The sequence below is a fragment of the Pan paniscus genome, chromosome 5 (genome assembly GCF_029289425.2).
Source record: "Pan paniscus chromosome 5, NHGRI_mPanPan1-v2.0_pri, whole genome shotgun sequence".
Taxonomy (NCBI): domain Eukaryota; kingdom Metazoa; phylum Chordata; class Mammalia; order Primates; family Hominidae; genus Pan; species Pan paniscus.
Window position 1 is genome coordinate 162,979,232 of NC_073254.2, and position 17,304 is coordinate 162,996,535.

General features: G+C 36.7%; 1 long non-coding RNA gene across 1 annotated transcript in view; it reads right to left on the bottom strand.

Moving 5' to 3' along the window:
* LOC130541621 (uncharacterized) overlaps window positions 1–17,304 on the bottom strand; it is a 75,902-nt gene that overhangs the window by 39,345 nt on the left and 19,253 nt on the right. The gene's annotated exons all lie outside the window — the stretch shown is intronic.

A 17,304-nucleotide genomic window follows, 5' to 3' on the forward strand; every position in this document is an offset into this window, starting at 1 on the left:
GATTTCTTAAAGGTGCCATCCAGCATCTGAAAAATAAGGAATGAAGTCATCTGATTTCCTCAAGTTTCTTTGCTAGTGGGCCAAAAGGTGGATAAAAAATATTGAAAATTGCCAACGAATAAATCATTATTTGTATTTTGGAATACTTCGTGTTACTTTTATTTTAGTTTATATCTACTAGTGATGGAAAATCTGTTTTCACGATTCACAGAGAACACCAACGCAGAATGAGCTATGGTAACGGTGGTCTAGTTTCCACAGTTTTCCAAATTATGAGGAAGTGAATGATTGCCAAGACCTCCTAATAGGCTCCAGACTACAGAGAGTTTGCAGAAGTAAAATGACAACAACAGCGGCAAAAATAAAAGACAGAGTGGATAATTTGAAAACATTACGTCCATAGTCTAGTTTATTTTAAATCTAAACAAAATTGAAAGCAAGATTTGCTTAGGATAATGTGCAAAATGGATGCACTGTATCCAAAGAATAAAGCACTATTCTATTAGAGTGAGGAACTATATTTGGAAAACAGTAGTGTTAAAAATAACCCTAAAGGAGGAAGTCAGAAAGGAATCAGAAAGACATTTTACACAGATCAGAAGTGAAGGGTTATCAAAGATAGAAGTCCTAAGACAGCGTATAAGTGTTCTAAAATATTTAGTCTAAGACACATTTAGACAACCTCCTACATCAGGAGTACCCACCTTGTCACTCACCAGACCTATCATCTTAAGAATTATATTATATGCGGTTCATGCAAAAGTAATTGCTGTTTTGCCATTACTTTTAATATAATATATGTAACATTATATTTATCTATATTTATTATGTATTCATACATACATATTCATAATGATAGATATAGATAAAGGTAGAAAAAGAGATATATTCACTTATAAAAGTAAATCTTGCTACATGTTATTTTTTTAAATAAATAAATAAAATTAAATCTTTCCAACCTAGGTTATGTTGGGGTGTAACTGGTGTACAGGACAGGCACAGCCCTGCCCTCACAAAGATAGCCAAGTCAGGGAGTCAGGCTGCTAAATGGGCAATAATAACACAGACCCATGCTGGAGCAGTGCATGAGCTGTCAGAGAATCTTGGAAGGGCACTTGTTTGAGTCCTGGATAGTCAGAGGGAGATTCCCAGAGGAAATGATGTCTAAGCAGAGATCCAAAGGATGAGTTGGAATTTGCTGAGGAATGAGGGTGGCAGAGGGGCAGGAAGATTATGTCCCATAGAGGTAACAACATTTAGAAAGGCCCGGAGAGGATAAGGACTCATCAGAGAGACAAGTTCAATGTGACAAGATCAGTGGCATGCAGTGGAGTGGAAGCTACTGAGGTAAATAGGAACCAGATCATAATGAGGTGTCTTAAGGGTTTGTGCATCCTAAAAGCAATGGTGAGATTTTAAAGGGCTTGAGCAGGGAAGCAACGTAAGCAGGTGGAACATCATTCTGGCTACAGTGTGGAGAACGAATTAAAAGAAAGAAAACATATATATTGTTTGTATAGTAATGTATCTATTCAATCATTATATGTTGCTCGCCTGCCTTTTCCTATTTTCTAAATCCTATGTCTTAACTGGCCAAGGTGAACCCAACATATCACTGTCTCATAAGCATTTTTAAAAGATATGCCAGTATTTCCTGATTAACATATTAGGAAAGAATGAAACAAGAACTATAGATAATAAGGCAAGATTTTAATTGATGGAGACTCTTGAAGCAATCAGAAAATAATTATAAATGCAAGATAAAGTGTCAGCTCACCTGATAGAGCTAGAGCCTTAAATAATCTTGTATCTATAATATGGGTAACAAAAATTGTAATTCATAAGAGCCCATTTTTAAAGGAATCCTGGGAAGGCCTCACGGAGGAGGTAGAATTTCTGTCTGGGTTGTTTTTAAAGGATAAGTAAGTTTAAGAAACTGAGAATGGGAAGTAGGGTGGAAGGATCTTCTTGAAAAAGGGTCAGGAGAAGACACTATACACACAAAGTGTAAGTTTTCTTTGCATCTGGGGTCACGATGCTGGACAAGTGCAGGACCCTGACTGCCACAACTCATGGCCTCCGGAATGGAGAACAATCAAGTTTTGAAGCAGGAAGGACTTCCAACTCTGCCCTAGGAAATCTAAGCTCGCTGTGACAGGTGGCATAGATTAAAGTCTTGAGGACTAGTGGCAGGGAGACCAACCTAGCTTTAACTGTGCAAACACAATGTGAAAAAGGCATCAATTTGGTGGCTCAATGAATATTGGTAGGAAAGGATTTAGAGAGAATGTGAAGTGAGAGAAACTACAAGGAGGGTGAGAGAGAAGAAGCGCTTCTGAATACTTGGGAATGCTAGTTGAAAATGGGCCAGTCAGCCTTGTTCTCATGCAGAAACTATGGGGATCATGCCAAACCAACGCAAATGTCAGCATAAGTATTTGCGTCTACTAGGAATGTGAGTACTAAGTTACCAGCCCTTGTAATAAACACAATTAACAGCATGGAAGCCATTAGACTGGTTCTTGGAAAAGGGCTCATGAGAAACATTTGCTTTGAATACTTGGCTTTAGTGCTGTTAAAAAGCAGAGCGAGAGCCGGGCGTGGTGGCTCATGCCTGTAATCCTAGCACTTTGGGAGGCCAAGGCAGGCAGATCACTTGAGGTCAGGAGTTCAAGACCAGTCTGGCCAACATGGTGAGACCCCATCTCTACCAAAAATACAAAAATTAGCCAGGTGTGGTGGCATGCGCCTGTAATCCTAGCTACTTGGGAGGCTGAGACAGGAGAATCACTTGAACCCAGGAGGCAGAGGTTGCAGTGAGCCGAGATCATACCACTGCACTCCAGCCTAGGAGATAGGAGACAGAGTGAGACTCCATCTCAAGAAAAAAAAAAAAAAAAAAAAAAAAAGCAGAGCTAGAAAGCTAAGTTATTGTTATTTGGCCAGGGGCTTGTTTGTATGAAGTAATAGCAAACAATCTTAATGGTTTTAAATAGCCCTGAACAATTCTCTGATTTTGAGAAAAGCTAGTGAGTACATTGTTGTCTTGATGTAAATTAGCACATGGAGCCACAGACAAAGTTGTTTTCTCCACTTTCTCCTCTGTGGTTTCTAATAATTCTGCACGTGCTTCCGTACCTGTTACCACTGGCCAAGGAAAATCCAAAGTAATGTGTCCGTTACAGGATTCTCTTCTACATACCTAGAAGCCTTTCTGGAAAAGAGTATTCAGAGAAAAATAAGGACGAAGCAAATCATAGGGCATTACTGGCTGGGAAGCTTTGAAACTTAGTTTCCATACTAACCTTAAGAAACTGTCAATTGAGAGGCAAGTTTCTGAACAAGGTAGTAATAACGAAAATCGCATTTTAATATTTCAGTATAGTTGCTAATATAAGGTAAATGAGGGGAGGGAAAGACCACAAGGATTTACAGGAGGTTCTAAGAGGAAGATGTCATTGTGAATAAAATAGAAAATGAGTGGAGTTTGAGGGTTTTTTTGGCGCCTAGAAAAAGAGAAAAGAAATGGTTACAAAAGGTGTTTTAGGTAAAGAGACACCATTAGTTGAAGCTGGGCCATGTATGGGAATGCAGGGCAGGGATGAGAGGTGTGAAGACACAGGAGCTACCACAGAACAGAGTAGTATTAATCCTGGTAATTCTCATCCACACCAGTACAGGTAGATAAAATTTAGAGATGAAAGGCCACCGTATTTAACCAGAAGAAATCACTGTTACTTTCAAATGGATAGCCAATTTGAGGAGAGTCTAAAGGGGGGTGGGGGGAAATGTTAATAGAAAGCAAAAGGATAATGAGATTACAAATAAAGATATGATGAAGGTGTGGGATTTGAAGTAAGAAAGCAACAAAATATGGCTGGACCTCAGAAGATAGTGAGGTATGTAGATGAAGGATAAATCTGATTTCAAAACCATGAGCAAAGGCCAGAATAGCTCTGGTGGTTTAACGCCCAGTGCTTTTTATTGCTTTATGAAATACAAATTGTGAAGCCTTAAAATTGTTTTGCGCATAGCGTAATGTAGGGGGAGTCACCTCGGCCCACAGCCCCTCTGTCTTGTTAGTTGTTGTTGTCCCATCCATGAGAAGGACAAAGCGGTGCCATGAACACAGGGGAAGAGGAGAGACCCAGGGATGAAAGCCAGGACAGGAAAGATGAACTCAGTAATAGGAACAATGAGGAAACAGTGTGGGGAGGGAATAAACATTTATTTCCTAATACAAACCAGATGCTCTAAATATATTATCTCATTCAACCTTCACCACAGCCATGAGGAGCAGATAGATGACTGAAGAAACAAGAGGTTGAGGAACTTGCCCAAGAACACAGAACTGCATTGAAGCTGAGACTCCATTCAGAACCTAATAACACAACATTCCTCTCCTCGAGATGAGAAAAATAGCACTTGTAGGATAGAAGAAACAAGAAGTTGAAAACTGAAGATGAAAGTTATTACACAGAAAAAAAATCATAGAAACAGAATGTTGAAAACATACTAAGCCACTAGTATTCAACGTCAAGGGTGTTATTGGACTGTTATGGAAACGCCCTGGACTATTAAGATAACTATTTAAGAAAAGCTAATTTTCACACATGGAATGATCGGAAGAAACTTGTACAATCAACTGAGACATCCGATGAAAACCGTAAATAACGAGGAGAATGTCCTCTTTCCTCTGGCATAAAAATATTGCCAGATTGTGGCGACAGTTCAAAAATTTTATGAAGGAGACCCCCCCCACCCAGCCCCGGAGAAAAGTCATCCTTCCTTTTCCTTCCCCCAGCTCCTTCTCTCAGCCAGCCCTTTCTCAGCCACTCTGATTTTGGGAAATAAAAACGGCAGGAAATTCAGTATTTGCTCTTGGCATCACTTCCTCTCTTTCCAAGCCGCCCCCCACATTTCCCATTCAATCTATGAATTATAATGTGTATCCCCATCTCATGTCCTTGAGAAAGGCTTTCAAATAAAACAAGTACTACCTGTTTTGATAAAAGTATCTCCTTCAAAAGTTATTTTCTTAAATGTCATTACCTTAAGTCTACATAGGATAAATAAATCAATAAAACACAAAATGTCTCTTCCCTGGACAAAAAAATTCTGAAAATTGTTTATTTCATGAGAAATGCATGACAGATGGTATGAGTAGTGGTGAGGCGTTCAAAACAGAACAAAGTTTCCTACTGTTCTGTCAGATGTTTCCACTCTCTGTTCCATCCATTAAACGCTGACTTATTTTTCTTCCACAAATTCAGTTTGGCTTCTAAAAAAAAATAAATAATGCTTTGGGTATTCATTTAAGATTTTCTTATACCTTTACTGGAAACCTCAATCTGAAATGTAACCTTCACACCGCAGGGATTAAGTGGCTGGAAGCATCTGTGATAACTATCGCAGCACATAAAAAATGATGCTTATTGTTCAAGGGAGCATTCAATTACCTATGATCACTCAGATTATTAAACTGGATGCGTAGAGTGGTACATAAGTAATATTTAAATGTTTCATGGGCCGGGCATGGTGGCTCACACCTGTAATCCTAATACTTTGGGAGGCCTAGGTGGGTGGATCACTTGAGGTCAGGAGTTCGAGACCAGCCTGGCCAACATGGTAAAATCCTGTCTCTACAAAAAATACAAAAATTAGCCAGGCATGGTGGCAGGCGCCTGTAATCCCAGCTATTCGGGAGGCTGAGGCTCGAGAATTGGTTGAACATGGGAGGCGGAGGTTTCAGTGAGCAGAAATGGAGCCCCTGCACTCCAGCCTGGGGGACAGAGCAAGATGCTGACTCAAATAAATAAATAAATAAATAAGTTTCAGGAAAGAAGGTTACTGTTAAAATCCCAAATGTTCAATTTGTCAGTAATGGGTTTGCTAAAACAATACCCATATCGCCTCAAGGATGGTTCTACGAAGCTTGTCTAACCCACAGTCCACGGGCCTCATGTGGCCCAAGACAGCTTTAAATACAGCCCAACACAAACATTTCATAAACTTTCTTAAAACATTTTGAGGTTTTTTTGCAATTATTTTTTTTTTTAGCTCATAAGCTATTGTTAGTCTTAGTGTATTTTATGTGTGGCCCAAGACAATTCTTCTTCTTCCAATGTGGCTCAGAGAAGCTAAAAGACTGGACACCCCTGTTTAGGCTATATTTTGGTAAACAATGAAAGGTATTCTCATAGAGGTCCACTATACCTTATGACTGAGATAAATGATGATAAATCATTTATAATAAATCAGTCATAAATGCATGAAATGGAAGCATTTGCATGACTTTATGCCCAATGTGCATGCACACACACGCACACACACAACTTTCAACAAGACATGATTAAACATGGTCATGTATGAACTTTGCCAACTCCTACATGACCCAGATGATCCATGCCTACTATATACTTCTCTCTCATGCAGTTTGTTTTGTTTACTTCCCCTTTTTTATTCTTTTGAATAAAATTTTTGGATGTAAAGGAACAATGAGCTTCTAGAAGAAAACTTGCAGAGATGTGGATGATAAAGTTTTCAACGGGCATTCTAGATGACAAGTGGATCATATTTTTATTCTTCCTGCTGAGTCAGATCCTTTATAGAATTGAGTGACTCCGCTCAGAATATGCTGATTTATGATAGGAACTGAGATTTATATCACTCTATTAAAAAGACTGTAATCTCTAAAAAGAAAATAATTAGGCAAGACGTTAAAAGATCCTAATTAAAAGCAAAAAATTTCTCAGCAAAACCATATCTGCTAAAAATCACAGAAACATTTTCAAGGTTCTTCTGGAAACAAATTGACTCTACTTGGCAATCTTCATAAAATGGAAAGTACTGCAGTCTCTCCTGCCAGTTTTCTTGTGTGTAACTGACCACTGCTAAATAAGAAACGAACCCAAAACTCCATTGCTTTAATTATTCGTCTGATTGACCAGCAAACCAACATTAAAAAATATTTTATTTTTACAGAGGAGATTTGCAAAGTGGGTTGCCATCTGTAATTGTTTTTTTAAAAACACAGCATTCAGTAGTATAATTGGCTAAAATATTGTTGTTGATAGAATCCTAATGGTAATTACAAACTGAAAAGAAACAAGAATATTGAAATCTGAATAATTTAAAGCAGAATTTTTAAAGTGACGGCAAAATTATTGTGCTACTTTCAAGGCAAAGACTTGCCCTCTGGGTTTCTTTTCTTCAGAATTCAAATCTGTGACATGCACAGGTTAGTACTTAAGCATTAATAGATTTAACTGTTAACTTTTACAGGAGATTACCAGGGAGTGGGTTGAGAAAAGTGGACATACAGGGATTATCTGTAAATGTCCTTGCAACTTCTCGAAAATCTAAAATAATTGTTTTTAATGTAAGGATTATGGTTATTTAGAGAAGGAAATCTGGGAAAGGAAAAGAGCTTAGGGAGAGCTCCATGGAGCATGCCCTGTTTGTATTGGACGGGCAGAATTAATACACAAATTAATGTGTAATAGTTACTCATTAATTGCCCTAAAGAGGAAGGGCATTCTAAGGAGAGGTAAAAACATTGAAAAGTACAAAGAGGTACAGTCCTGGCTAACCAGAAAATGTCAAACAGCTTTCACTCCTTCATTAAGTGAGGTTTAGACGCATTCCTCTGTGAGATCTAAGATTTAGTGGCCGATCACCACAGCTAGGATTTTGTATCAAGTCCCCAAACTTCTTGTCAATTATACACTCAACCCTGTTCTCCCAGGGACTATCTCTCCCTGTCTAGTGGATCAAATTTTCTTCCTTGACCCATGATGGCAGACACATCACACATTGATACAGCTACTTTGACCTTGCCATTTTGACATGGGAGTATTTTGGCATACTGTTGCCCATGTTACAATTCTAATTCACATGACATTTAAACGAGGAAGTCTCCCTTCCTTTCTCATGGATTCCTGAGCATTTTGCTGGAGGAGTCTTAGTACTCATCACTTTTTGCCTTGAAATGTTACCAATGCCTGAAAAAAAGACACAGGGCTGCAATGGAGAAGCACTCAGGGTCTGGAGTTACTGCTTATACCTGCCAGTGGTATAAGGCATGACCATAGCCATCTCAATCGGCCTTTCTGAATTGTTTCTTCATCCTTGTGATGATGGCACTTTAAGCGCCAGGTTGCAGTAAGGAAGTAATGAAGTCCAGTGCCTGGAATAAAATAAGTACTTAATAAATGCTTGCTATTCTCAAGAAGTTTCTTCTTAGGAAGAAAGAGTCTGTCTTATTCATCTTGGAATCCCCCATAACCCAGTGCCTTATGCCTATTATGCTGCATTCTCTTATGAAAAGATAAACAACTCTTAGAGATACCTTTCAATCATACTTGAGAATTGTACTGTATTTCTTGTCTTTCATGTACAGAAATTATAATGTTTTGTATTGTAGCTATATTATCATTAAAAGGCTCTCATTGTATACGTTTTGCACAAAGAAATTGAAAATCCAAGGGGGTCATTTGCTCAAGGGTATGCAAGCTAGTTATTGGGCATATTACTCCTACGAGCTACTTCCTATTTAATAACAGGTCAGCCTCCTGTCCTTAGCATAGCTTTTTCCTTCACTCATATCTGTTTTCTCTGTTGCCCTATGACCAACAAACTTGCCATAAGAAAACTCCAGTCACATTTGCTGAATAGAAGTAACACTGTCTAATGCTTTCATTAAGGACAAAACACATCTGCTTCTTCACTCTATGTGAAAATTGTACCTAGTTCTAAGAAGATATGATGTCACAATATGTGAAAAGCATAACAGTTCATGGTAAAGGAACATCGACATTCCCTAGTGCTTTTAATGCAAAATTGTGTGCTGCTGTGTTCCATTTCTGTGATTATACATACGCAAGCTTAATGTAACTGATTTTCTTATTTGTAAACACTAGAAAATGTAAACAAAACTTGACATGTTAGTCACAATATTGAGGTGGTTGGAATGAATGCCTTAATTTTTCTATCATATTTTTAAATTAATAATATTTTATAGCAACTTATATTGCTCTTTAGACTTAATATGAAATAGCCCTTAGAGTTGAAACAGAGTAAAAACCTGAATATGGTGGAAAGCTATATTAAGATATTTTAAAAATTATTTCTAATAAAGTTTTATAGACTTTAGGGCATGTAGCATTTGTCAAATTAACTATTAATACACAGTAATTTCATTATTATGGATTCCCTTTTTATATTTTAAGAAATATATGAATGGCTTGGTGTAAAAGATGTAGAATGCAAATCTCATTCCTATGTAAGCAAAGCACTGATACACGCCTAAGTTCTTCCATTTGTTTTTTGTGTTTTGTTTTTGGTTTTGGTTTTGAGACAGAGTCTTATTCTGTTGCTGAGGCTGGAGTGCAGTGGCACTGTGTCGGCTCACTGCAACCTCCGTCTCCTGGGTTCAAGCAATTCTCCTGCCTCAGCCTCCCAAGTAGCTGGGATTACAGGCGTCCACCACCATGCCCGGCTAGTTTTTATATTTTTAGTAGAGACGGGGTTTCACCATGTTGGCCAGGTCTTGAACTCCTGACCTCAGGTGATCCACCTGCCTCGGCCTCCCAAAGTGCTGGGATTACAGGCATGAGCCAACGTGCTCGGCCAAGTTCTTCCATTTGACCAAGGTAAATCTGTTTACATCCTCCTCTTTCTTCCTGAAAAATTACTTTCTGCCAATGTATTTATTACAAATGTTTGTTTTATGCTTGTTAATTCTCCATTTGTCAGGTACCATGCCTTTTTGTTTGACCTGCTGGGTCCTCATGTAGACATTAGGGTGGATGGGTACATAAAGATTTTTCTTGAATTTTGAGTCATTCTTTGTTTCCTGAGGATAATATCTTTTATTAGTCTTCTGCATAAAAATTTTATCCTTTGAGCTGTGGGCAGCTTACAGAAAAAATGCCTAGGAATATGACTAAAATATTTAAAAACCATTATATTTTAAAAGCCAGTATTTTTATTTTTTATTTACATATTTATTTAATTGTAAGTTGATGGATTATAGCTATATATATATTTATGGAGAATAAAGTGATATCATGATTTACGAGTACAATGTGTAATAATTAATAAAGCTAATATTTTAAAATTTATGAATGTCTTCTATTGAAACATGACATGCATAATTGGTGTCCTGAAATATTATAATTTCAAAAGAATTGCTTTACTATAACTTCTTTCATAATTTGCCTACACATGCACTCCTCTGCTTGATCTTTTGTTTCTGTTATGACAAGGGAGAAGTTTTTTAAATTACGTGTCATTCACAAAGAGTCCTTTCACACAATTGACTCTTGAAAAGCAGATACCTTCAATAAGTCAGCCAAGTAAATTCCCATGAAGTCAAAAGACAGAAGTAAATGCTCCCTACCCTAGTCCTTTCTTCACATACTTTTTTTTTTTTTGGTTCCAAAACCTCTTTCTAAAAATATGCAGGGTTTCCAGGACAATACTTGATTCTGTTATTTCTAGTACAAATTTACAGGTCTAAAATTCCTTCTAGTTTTATTCCAAAAATGAAATTCCAGGTCTCTTTAATAAGTCGTTTTATATGAATTCCCTCATTCATTGATTTTCCTAACCAATTTTTATTATCTGACTAAAATGCATCAACTACAATATTGTAATCTGAAGATAAAAATATGAATAAGAAAGTTTCCCACCTTCATAAACTAATGGTGATACAGGTTTAGAATCATCAGAATGCAATATGATAAAGTGCTAACTGATGAAGAAGCACTAAGGAGAAAGAAAGAGATGATATTTGAACGAACCGAGAAAAGCCTCCCAGAAGTGTTGGGTCATAAAAATTGGGTAGGTGCTCATCAGATGAAAAGGAAGAGGATGGGCCTTCTAAGTGGCAGGAGATAAATGATAGGGCAGGCAAGTCAAAAGAAGAGTCAAGGAAAAATAGGATGTTGCCAGACACTAAAGGGTCTATATACCAATTACCTTGAGGACATGGAGGATTCATAACAGGTTTTCAAATACCGATTGAAATAAACACATTTAAGGTCATAACTATCTGTATGCAATGTATATTATTATCCTTTTTTCTAGCACATAATATTAATAGGTTGTTTAATGTGACTGTTATCTTTAGATATGACTTTATTGATGTTCCAACTTTTACACAGCCAAAAATGGTCCAGAACCATTTCTTGTTTGTTTAATTAATTATTCTCTCCAAGTGCCTAGTGCGTACTCATAAAATACTACACGACTATAGGAAAGCACTCTCTTCTGTAAAGAGTTTGGTTATTGGACAATCAAGATATAGCACATCTTTATGTTTATTTAATACTTCTTTGACCTTAAGCATGCCTCAATATTTTACTTATTATTCATTTCACTAGCCTGATGTGGTCTCAGTTCTTGTTTAGGTTTCTGCTCTAAGGAATTGAATCATAAAAGTGAAGGAGAAAGCCCTGCACAGGCTATGAAACATAGGTCAATCTTTGGGAAAATAGGTGTAGGGAACAGTGGCTTTCTGAGACATAACTTAGCAAATCAAAAGAAAAATAGACTTTTGCATTCAGCCTTGATGGGGTAACAGGACACAGATTTACCTTCCCACCACAAACAACTGGAGCATTGGACAAAATATATGAACAACTGTCTTTAGATGTTTGGCAACGAACTCTGCATGTTTGTGATCCCTAATAAAACAGTACAAAATAAAAAGAATGGTGCATTAGCGACCTGTAGCAAGCTAATCTAACATATGTGTTGTATTAGTCTATTTTCATGCTGCTGATAAAACCATACCTGAGACTGGGTGATTCATAAAGAAAAAGTGGTTTAATGGACTCACAGTTCCACATGGCTGGGGAGGCCTCACAATCATGGTGGAAGGCGAAAGGCACTTCTTACATAGCATCAAGCAAGACAGAATGAGAACCAAATGAAAGGGGTTTCCCATTATAAAATCATCAGATCTTGTGAGACTTATTCACTGCCATGAGAACAGTATGGGGGAAATCACTCCCATGATTCAATTATCTCTCACTGGCTCCCTCCCGTGACACATGAGGATTGTGAAAACTACAATTCAAGATGAGATTCGGGTGGGGACACAGCCAAACCATATCATCTGTAATTTTAGTTATGGGGAAATACTTGAATAATGGAAATTTTTTTTGTAAATTTGGTGAAAACTGTAAATGCAAAGGTTCAAGAAATGCAACAAATCCCAAGACAGATAAACATATACACAAGAAGACACAAACATGCCAAAGCCCATCATAATTAAAAGGCTGATAATAAGTGATGATGAGAAAAAAACTTTTCTTGTTGTTGTTTTTGTTTTGTTTTTGTTTTTTTTGTTTTTTATTTTGAGACAGGGTCTCACTCTGTCGCCCAGGCTGGAGTGCAGTGGCGTGATCTCAGCTCAGAAATTCTGTGAGTCAAAAGACATCTATAAAGTACTAAATGAAAAACACTCATGACCTAGACATATCCAGCAGAAATATCCTTTACTAGATCCTTTAAAAATAAAGAAAAAATATAAAGTTTTTTTAGACAAGCAAAAGTTGAAAAATATTTGTCACTAGCAAATCTGTACTACAGAAATGTTAGAGGTTGTTCTTCAGGAAATTTATGTAATAAACTTAAATCTTTGCAAAGTATTGAAATTGAAAAGTACAGAAATAGTAAATGTGAATAAACAAATATTTTTCTCATTTTTTGATTCCTTAAGAGATAATTGTCAGTAAAAAAATATAATCAATATATTATATGTTTTGCAATACATGTAGAAGTAAAGTCTATGCAAAAATACAGGTTGAGTATCCGTTGGCCAAAATGCTGGGGACCAGAAGGGTTTTGAATTTTGGATTTTTTTGAATATTGGAATGTTTGAATACACATAATGAGGTATCTTGGAAATGGGACCCAAGTCTAAACACAAAATTAATCCATGTTTTATATACAACTTATACACATATCCTGAAGGTAATTTTATGCAAAATATTTAATATTTTCGTGCATGAAACAAAGTTTGTATGCATTGAGTTGTAGAAGGCAAAGATGTCAGATATGGAATTTTCCACTTGAAGTATAAATTTGGTGCTCATAATGTTTTGAATTTTGGAGCATTTCAAATTTCAGACAGAAAAGATGAAAAAGATGTATCCTGTTGTACAGTTCTTACTTTTCATGGGAAGAGGCATAATATTAATTGAAGGTAGACTGTGAAAAGTTAATGATGCATATTGTAAATCTTAAAGCAAACATTTTTAAAAATGGAGAGAGTAAGTCATAGTGCCAATGAAACAGACTAATATAAAATACTTGATTTATATAATAGAAGGCAGGAAAAGAGAAAAAAGAACTCAGAACAAGTGGGTCAAAGAGAACACAAATAGTAAGACGACGAATTTCAACATAACTGTAGTGATAATTACATTAAACCCAAACGGTATAAACAGTCTAATTAAAAGACAGAGATTGTAAGACCGAATAAAAAAATATGACCTGCTACTTACATACTGTCTACAAGAAATTCACTTTAAATATCAAAAAAGGATAAAAGTAAAAGGATGATAAAAGATGTAACATGCAAACACTGATCATAATAAAGCTGAACTGTGTCTTTTAAGATTACATGGGAATTCAAAACAAGAAATATCACCAGGGATAAAGAGGGCATTTCATGAGACTAAAGTGTTCAATTTATCAAAATATCGTATCTGTTATCAGCCATAACAGACCTGAAGTCAACATTCACTAATTCTGTGATCTTAAAGCATGTGACTTCAGCTTTCTTAGTCTAAGTTCCTTAATTTTATAAAATGGGGTTACTGCTTGACAGGACCGTTGCTACTAAAAGTACTCTGAGTTCTATGTGAAATGTGAAATTATTTCTCTGCCCATTTTCATATGTTTATTTTTAATTTTTTAACTCTTCATTTTTAAATCATTTCAGGTTTATAAAGCAGCTACAAAAAATCTTTGTACATTTTCACCAAAATTTCCCAGAAGTTAACATCTTATGTAACTAAATTATCAAAATCAGGAGATTAAACATTGATTCAGTACAATTATTAAACCTTCTTTAAAGTTTTACCAATTGTCTCTGTAATGTCATTTTTATTGTCCAGGATCCAATCCATGATCACATGCTGGTTTTGGCTGCCATGTATATCTACTCTCCTTTATTCTAGAACTGATTCTCAGTGCTTCTTCGTCTTTCATGTTCTTGTCACTTTTGAAGGGCACTGGTCAGCTATGTTTAGAAATATTTCTAAATTTAGGGTTATTATTTTTTTTTATTTGAGACAGTCTCACTCTGTCACCCAGGCTGGAGTGCAGTGGCACAATCTCGACTCACTGAAACCTCCTCCTCCCAGGTTCAAAAGATTTCCCTGCCTCAGCCTCCTGAGTAGCTGGGATTAGAGGCTTATGCCACCTTGTCAGACTAAGTTTTGTATTTTTAGTGGAGAGGGTGTTTCACCATGTTGACCAGGCTGGTCTCGAACTCCTGACCTCAAGTGATACCCCCACCTTGGCCTCCCAAAGTGCTGGGATTACAGGCGTGAGCCATTGTGCCTGGCCAAATTTAGGGCTATCTGATAGATTCCACAATTAAATATACATTAATTATTTTGAGTAAAAAAATCACAGGAATTATGCCATGTCCTTTTGAGTGCAGCATATCGGGAGACATAGGCCGTTGATTTGTCTCTTACTGATGATGTTAACTTTGATTAGTAGGTTAAGGTGGTGTCTTCCAGGCTTCTTTACCTTAAAGTTACTATTTTTCTTTTTGAAACCCTCAGAAAGTGTACCCTGTCACGTTTTCCCATTCAGCTTGGCATAAACAGAGAGAGGGAGGGAGGAAGGGGGGTGGAGAGAGAGAGAGAGAGAAAGAAAGAGAGGGGAGAGAGAACGTGAGAGGGAGTGTATTCCTGACATCTTTTTAGAGTACATTGTATCCATTTCTGCATTTCCATATCTTTTCTTAAACTACTTTAATTTAAAAAAAGAGATAGAAGGAATCTACTCTATCCTCATCCCAATCAAGTTGGAGCTAACTTAAGACTTGCCAAAGATAAAGAACCCCGCAGGAGCTGGGTGTGGTGGGTTATGCCTATAATTCCAGAGTTTTGGGGAGCCAAGGCAAGAGAATCCCTTGAGACCAGGAGTTTGAGGCTCCTGTGAGCTACGATTGCTCCATGGCACTCCACCCTGGGCAACAGACAGAGAGAGAGAGAGACCCTGCCTCTGAAAAAAAGGAACTCCTCAGGAGCCTGAATTGTGCTGATGTTAACTCCTGTTTCAGTGGGAAAGTGTAAGACCTATAAGGGGAACAAGAGGAATATTGGTCTCTCCTTGGGTTTTTCTCCAGGTGGCATGTCATTTTCCCCTCCATCAGCTGAAGTCTCTCATTCCACCCCAGGAAGTTGTTCTTGAACTCGGGCACAGGAGGAGTTTCCTTTCTGGGATGTTGAGCAAGTCCATTTTTACCTAATAACTTCATCCAATATTCATTCTTGGCTCTGAAAGCTGCTCCTCCCACGTGGTCTGCAAAACAACACACCCTCATCCTACTCTGCCTGTTTATGTCACTGCTTCATCTGACGAGTGTTTGTAATGGTCACATCTGTTGCTTATCTGCCTTGTAGGAGGCAGTGGAGATGAGCAAGGTAATATGCGTTCAAAGGAAAGGAAAACATGTCCCGCTCTGAGCCACACTCTTTTTCGGGGGCACAACATCACTGAAGTCATCATCTGCCCAGGATACCTCATGATTTAATCATAGGAGATATCCTTTTACATGTAGGAAACTATAATTCCTGAAGAGTGAAGGGACTTAGTGAAAACACAATTGAAGATGTAAATAATCCAAACTTAGAACTCAAATTTCCAGATTGTAAGGACTCTGTTTAAAACACTACTGGCTCTCAGATGCCATGAGCACCTAAGAAAGTTGTATGAAGATAAGCAAGACCCAATTTCATATTTACACAAAATTGCAGTATTCTAGACACTAAAGTAAAGACAGAAATAATTCTTCTCATGGGGAAATGCATTTACTTAGGAGTAAGTCCATGTGTAACAATTAAAAAAATAATTTTATAGCCATTGACTTTACACTCATATCAGCTGAGTTCTAACCATGGTTTTAATTTAAAAAAATAATATTTATTCTTTTTTGGTTCAAAAAGCAATACAAGAACAATGTAAAATTTGAAATTGTAGAAAAAATGTATTATACAAAATGTAAGATGTAATGTAAAAAAATAAAAAGCACTGTTAAAGATAATCACTACTATAGTTTTGGTTAGTAAAATCCTCCAACTTTTCTGCCTATGTAATATAAAAATATTTATATATTTTATATTATTTTCTATATTTAATTATGTAAGTATATTGATAATTTATAATCATATATTATATAATTATATGTAAGTAATCATAAATATGTAATTATCATTATATTAAAATATGAGATTATTCCTACTTCTTTGAGAAAGCTCCTTTTCACACTTATTATGAAGCTTTTCCTGTGAAGTTATACAACCTGAGTTTTAATGAGTGTAAAGTATTCTACTGGATGGTTGAACCATAATTTATGTAAATATTATATAATATTTATGTAAATAATATATTGTTGGGACATAAAGTAGTTTTTTTTAATGCTATTAACAATGACCATGACCAGCTTGGGCAACATGGCAAAACCCCATCTCCACAAAAACATTTTAAAAAATTAGCCAGGCATGGTAGCATGTACCTGCAGTCCCAGCTACCCACTAGGCTGAGGTGGAAGGATCAGTTGAGCCTGGGAGATGAAGGCTACAGTGAGCCGTGATCATATCACTGCACTCCAGCCTGAATGACAGAGTGAGACTCAAATAAAACCCCAAACCCACAATGATTAAATTAATATTCAAATATTTGAATCTTTAGGTACATTCACAGTAGGTAAAATATGTACAAATTAAAGTTTAAACTTATTTACTAATAAGTTACCAAAATCAGGAGATTTTTGTTACATATTTCTGTATTTCCTCTAGAAAGATTTACCCCAATTTACAATCTTCAAGCACTGTCTGTTTACTTCTTTGTTGTGACTATGAGGAGTGCATTGGCCACAGACAACAGAAAACCTGACCACAGCAGTAAAAGTAAGAAGTCTGTTTTTCTCAGACCACAAGAAGGCCAGAGGTTATCAATCTTTTCATATTTTTCATTCAGTAGTGTTTCACATGCATTTGCCTATATACCACCTGTATTAGCCCATTCTCACACTGCTATAAAGAACTGCCA